A 6,608-nucleotide genomic window follows, 5' to 3' on the forward strand; every position below is an offset into this window, starting at 1 on the left:
TTTCTCCCCTTCTCCTCCCCCCTCCTCACCATGGCACCATACAATCAAGTATAGGATCTACAAATAAATACCTTCACATTAAACATGAGTTAGGTTGTAAAGAAGGATTATAACCAGTGGAGTGAATAGTGAGGAAGAAGGGACAAAACAAAGCAAAAAGAGAGAGAGAGAACAAGTGGTTTGCTTCAGTCTGCACTCAGACTCTGTAGTTCTTTCTCTGGATGTGGATGTCCCTTTCCATTGTGCGTCTTTTGGAGTTGTCTTCTAACCTTGTATTGCTCAGGGGAGCCCAGTCTATTAAAGTTAGTAGTTATACATATGTTGTGTCTGTGATTGTGTACAAAGTTCTCCTGGTTCTGCTCTCCTCGCTCAGCATCAGTTTATATAAGTCTCTCCAGGTTATTATGAAGTCCGTCTTCTCCTCATTTCTTATAGCACAATAGTATTCCATTACATTCATATACCAGAACTTATTTAGCCATTCCCCAATTGATGGGCATCCCCTTGATTTCCAATTCTTTGCCACCACAAAAAGAGCTGCTATAAATATTTTTGTACATATGGGTCCTCCTCCCACTTATATGATCTCTTTGGGCTACAGCTCTAGAAGTGGTATTGCAAGGTCAAAGGATATGTACATTTTTATAGCCCTTTGGGTATAGTTCCAGATTGTTCTCCAGAATGGTTGGATCAGTTTACAACTCTACCAACAATGCATTAATGTTCCAATTTTTCCACATCCTCTCCAACATTTATCATATTCCTGTTTTGTCATCTTAGCCAATCTGACCAGTGAGATGTGGTACCTCAGAATTGTCTGGATTTGCATTTCTCTAGTCAGTAGTGATTTAGAGCATTTTTTCATATGTTTATGGATATCTTTAATTTCTTCCTCTGAAAACTGCCTGTTCATATCCTTTGACCATTTATCAATTGGAGAATCTGTGCCTCATTTCTTCTAGTCTCCTTTATTTAACAGCACCTCTTATCAGCTACTTATATAGATCTAGAATGGCAGAGCTGAAAGGGACCTTATTTCAATCAATGCCACAGGCCTTTATTAAATGTCTTTTAGTCATGTTTGACTCTTAGTGACCCCTTTTTGGGGGGTTTTCTTGGCAAAGATACTGAATTGGCTTGCCGTTCCCTTCTCCAGCTCATCCTTACAGATGGGGAAACTGAGACAAACAGGGTTAAGTGACTTGCCAGGGCCACGTAGCTAGTCTGAAGCCAAATTTGAACTCAGGTCTTCCTAACTGCAGGCCCAACACTATCCACTGCATCATGTAACTGCCCTATTAAAATTATTAAATGGCTACTATAATAACTGACATTGATCACATTTTTCCCCATCAGGGTGTTTTTTTGCTTTTTGGAGGGCAATTGGGGTTAAGTGACTTGCCAAGGTCACACAGCTAGTAAGTAGTAAGTGTCTAAAGCCAGATTTAAACTCAGGACCTCTTGACTCTAGGGCCAGTGCTCTATTCACTGCGCCACCTAGCCGCTCCATGGTGTTTTTTTATTTATAGTATTTTATTTTTTCCAATTACACTTAAAGACAATTTTCAACATTCATTTTTTGGACAGATTTTGCGTTTCAAATTTTTCTCCCTTCCTCTCTTCTCTCTGTCCTCCCCCAAACCCAAGACAGCAAGCAGTCTAATATAGTTATACATGTATCACGCTAAGTTTTGCAAAGGGTTTTACATAGACCATGGCATCTGAACCTTATAGCAGACCTGTGAGAAAGGGCTTTATCCTGATTTTGCAGATAAAGTAGGAAATGGAAGCCTAAGGTCACAAAGCTGTGAAGTTCCAGAGGCAGAATTTGAAGCCAGGCCTTCCTGACTCCCAGTTCATGTTCCTGTGCTGGTGGAAGTACAAAGATGGAAGACTACAGGTAGTGTAGTTCATGACAGAACAGGCCTGTACTTGCGACCCAGCACACTGGGATGTAAGCTTGCCCTGGTCAGACCCGTGAGATATGCATAAAACAGCCTTCCTGCTGAGGTTTGTGCTCCTGGTCCTGGTCATCTGGACAGGGTATGAAATGGACTCAAATGGGTATATCAAGTTAAGGTGGAAAGAGGAAAGATCTAAAAGAATTGAGAAAATAAATGTTGCTTAGTCGTTTTCTAGTTGTGTCCGATTCTGTGAGCCCATTTGGGGGTTCCTTGGCAAAGATACTAGAGTGGTTTGCTATTTGTTCTCCAGTTCATTTTACGAATGAGGAAACTCAGGCAGTGACTTGCCTAGGGTCACACAGCTAGTAAGTGTCTGAGGTCAAATTTGAACTCAGAAAGATGAATCTTCCTGACTCCAGACCTGGCACTCTATCCATGATGCCGGCTAGCTGCCCCCAAAATAAATGACATATAAATGTTTTTTACTTGGTCTTCACAACCCCGTGTGGTAAATGCTTATGGTGATTGGTATCCCATGTTATACCTGAGGAAATAAGACTCAAGAGAGAGTAGATACCCTGCTCATGGTCACACAGAAGGGTCTGAGTCAGGATTCAAATCCAAGTCCTTCTTCTCGACTCCAAGCCCATTCCATCATGAACTACACTACCTACTGTCTTTCATCTTTGTACTTCCGCCAGCACAGGAACATGAATTGGGAGTCAGGAAGGCCTGGCTTCAAATCCTGCCTCTGGAAGTTAGTAGTTTTGTGACCTTGGTCTTTCATTTCCTACTTTATATGCAAAATCAGGATAAAGTCCTTTTTCACAGGTCTATTTTTAAGGCTCAAATGCTATAATGTATATTGTAAAACCTTTTTTGCAAGACTTAATGTGATACAGGTATAACCTGTGGCAGAGTGCTTGCTGGCTTGGGGTCTTTACGAAGTCTTGCTGCTCATTGGACAGAAGGAAGAATAAGCACCTTCAGCTGGGGGAGAAGAATGAGGGATGGCTATATGGAAGAAGTAGCAGGAAGGAGGACTTCAACAGGGGGAGATAGCTGGCACAATGGATAGAGTTCCGGGCCTAGAGTCAGGAAGACCTGAGTTCAAATCCAACTTCAGACACTTACTAGCTATATGACTGTATGTGTCATTTAACCTCTTTGCCTCAAATTTCCTCATCTGTAAAATGGAAATAATATCAGCACCTATCTCCCAAAGTTGTTGTGAGGAATAAATAAGAGATAGTAAGTGCTTAGCATAGTGCCTAGCATGTAAGTGCTTAATTTTAGCTATCATTTTTATTATTTATTGATGGGCAGCTAGGTAGCACAATGAATAGAGTGTCAGGCCTGAAGTCAGGAAGGCTTATCTTCCCTAGTTCAAATCTGGCCTCAGATCCTTACTAGCTGTGTGACCTTGGGCAAGTCACTTAATCCTGTTTGCCTCAGTTTCCTCATCTATGAAATGAGCTGGAGAAAGAAATGATAAGCCACTTCAGTATCTTTGTCAAGAAAACCTCAAATGGGGTCACAAAGAGTGACTGAACAAGAAGTGAATCATTATTTATTATGTATGGGTAGTGAGAGAAAGAGAAGAGTCAAACATGATCCTGAGGTTTTGAAATTTTGAGCCTGGGGGAATGGTGGTGCCATCATTAGAAAGAGAGATGTAAGTCAGGTTTGGGGTAATGAAAATGAATGCAACTTTGGTCCTGCTGAGTTTGAAGCAGGACATTTCAGAGATATTCAAAAGGTAGTTGGAGATGCAGAAATGGAGCTCAGGGGTGAGACAGGCCTTGAGGACACAAGACATAGGAGGGAACAGAACAGCAAACCATATTAGAACTGGAAGGAAACCTAGCATTGCAGACAGAACAGTAGATCTAGCATGGACACAGGGAGCACATGGAATATTTGAGTCCTCTACATGAAATGGCTTTTTCCTCTTCTCCAATCCAAATCTGACCAAATGTCAAAGTGGAGGTCAAAAATCCCACCTCTTCCAGAAGGAATTCTATAACCAATTTAGCCCACATTGGTCTCTCCCTGTTTAGCGTTTGATTCTACACTGACTGGCATTATTTAGGAGCTGTTCCATGAATGTGAATTTTTCTCCACAAAAGTTCTACAACAAGGCCTCATTGTGCCTCCGAGGCAGCCCTGGGTTCTTGAAGGCAATGCCAGAAAAGCAAGCTACAGCATGTTCTACTAAACTGAAAAGGCTTTAAGAGCGGGCCTGGTGAGAAGCTCTGTCTTCTTTCAGGACAAAGAAGCATGTGACCAGAACTTTGGTCACTATGTGATGATTTACCAGAAAGTAGATAAAAGCATATAGTCTAGAATCACTGCACCTCTAGATCCAAATGAACTAAGTTCAAGGTCAAATACAGTGGATGACATGGGCCTCACTTGACTCAAGCCCCCATCCCAGCTCTACTGGGGGATCTCTAAGACTCTCCAAACTCAGTGTGCACCAAGCTAGTCTATTAAGCAAATTACCTGAATTTTAAAAGTAAGACATTTAATCATAATTAAAGCAATTGGCAAGGAGGAGGGAAAATAATCTTGACACATACTCTTTGAGGATTAGTGTCTTATCCCCAAGCAAATAACTTAGAAAAATAATGTTCTCTTGGATTCATGTTGATTAAATGAAGAATATTTTCTCCATCATTCTTCCTTCCTCTTCCCCTCTTTTCTCTTTCTCTTTATCTCTCTTTCTTTATCAGAGTCTCTCTCTCTCTATGACTCTTTCCACGCCTTCTATCTCTCCCACCATCTCTGCCTTTCCTCCCATTCTCTTCTCTCTCTCTCTCTCTCTCTCTCTCTCTCTCTCTCTCTCTCTCTCTCTCTCTCTCTCTCTCTCTCTCTTCGTCTGTTTCTCTTCCTTGTCCTCTTGTCTCTATCTCAGTTCTTTCTGTCTCTAGTCTTTCTTCCTCTCTCTCTGTTTCCCCCTCCCCCATGCTGTCTCTCCTCCCACTCTCTTCTCTCTATGTCTCTCCTCCCTTTTTGTCTCTCCACTTCCTCTTCCTCATCTCTGTCTCTGTCTCTATTTCCCTCTGTGTCTGTCTCTGTGTCTCACTCATTCTCTGTCTCTGTCTCTTTCTCATAGACACACACACACCAAAACAAGGTTGATGTAGGTTTCAGTGCAGGCATCTTTGCTTGAAAACGACATCTAAACACATCAGGCCACTCCAGCCTGCCTCTATGCTCTCGGCACTGGTCCATGGGTGCTTTCATCTCAGCATCTCCTCTGTACAGGTGCCTCTGCTCAGAAGTCTCTTTGATTCCAATCAGAGTCTGTGCCTCCTGAAGAAATTGCCTTTTGTCACAGGTTCATGCAGAATGGAGTCCTGAGAATCTTTTCCCGTGAGCCATTGCTTTCTGGGAGATGTAGTTCCTGATCAAATGGGTTTGTGTTGGCTGCACGGCACACTGGGAAATTGTACTAATCAGACCCCTGTTAGAATGTAAAGTGTCCTTCTGCCCTGGATGGGCCCCGTCTGTCTCTAGCAATTGTACTAACGGGGCCCAAGAGTGGACAAGGTGCTACAGATCACAGGAATAAGAACATCTGCAAACATCAGTTTAATAGTTGGTGCTGTTAATGAATAATCTTTGTCCAGAGGCAGACGCGACTAGAGGAATTGAACTATAACCAAATGAACAAATTCACTATAAACAAAACCAGAAGACATCAGGAAATTACCATCAAATGGAAGAATGGCTCACAGATTCTCCTTGGGGAGCCAAATAAAGGAGTGAGGAGAGTTAATTTAATCATGTACCCATCTCATAGAGGGTTCATCCATTTTGCCCTGTATTACCATGAGCAAAAACACCTTCATAAAGGGATGGCTCCTGATTAGCAATTGCTGTTCAGGTGTTTGCAGAGATACTGGAGGGGGTTTACCATTTTCTTCTCTGGCTCATTTTACAGATGGGGAAACTAAGGCAGAGAGGGTTAAGTGACTTGCTCAGGGTCACATAGCTAGTTAAGTGTCTGAGATCAGATATGAATTCAGGAAGAGGAGCCTTCCTGAGTCCAGGCCTGGCGCTCTATCCACTGAACTTCCTAGTTGCCCCCTAATCAGCAATATCTACTGCAAATAATGAAGTAGAGAAATGCTCTGAATAATTTGGCCAGATCCTCCAAATCAAGTTCACATAAACCTTGATGGCTGGTGTCTTGAGACCTAAAAGCAGAGAGAGCACAGTGAAAACTATTGGCAAATATGGTTCAGGATCAAGGAATGAAAGTGGCCAAGGGCTTGTAGACTGCACAAAAACACACACTTGTACATTTTAAAGACCTTTAAGCAATGACTCAGAAGGTATTGAGCACCAAACATTGTGACAAAAAATGAAACCAACCATATAACCTAACAGACAGGAAAATGACTGATAAGATATTTCGGACTCAGCTGTCCTTGTGGAGTCAGATTATGTGCTGGTTAAAATCATTATCAAATTAGAAGAAAGAATAAATAAATTTCCTATTATAGTACTTTCGGCCCAGCGCGTCTAAACAAGCTCTCAGGAAAAACATATGGTAGGTCTAAGCAGGGTGCAGTTTATTAGTCAACAAACATTTATTAAGCACCTACTTTATGCCAGGCACTGTCCTAAGTGGTGGGGATACAAATATGGAGAGAGAGAGAGAGAGAGAGAGAGAGAGAGAGAGAGAGAGAGAGA

The sequence above is a fragment of the Petaurus breviceps genome, unplaced genomic scaffold (assembly GCF_028583685.1).
Source record: "Petaurus breviceps papuanus isolate PSGF00001 unplaced genomic scaffold, PetGlider_PUasm1.0 551, whole genome shotgun sequence".
NCBI lineage: Eukaryota > Metazoa > Chordata > Mammalia > Diprotodontia > Petauridae > Petaurus > Petaurus breviceps.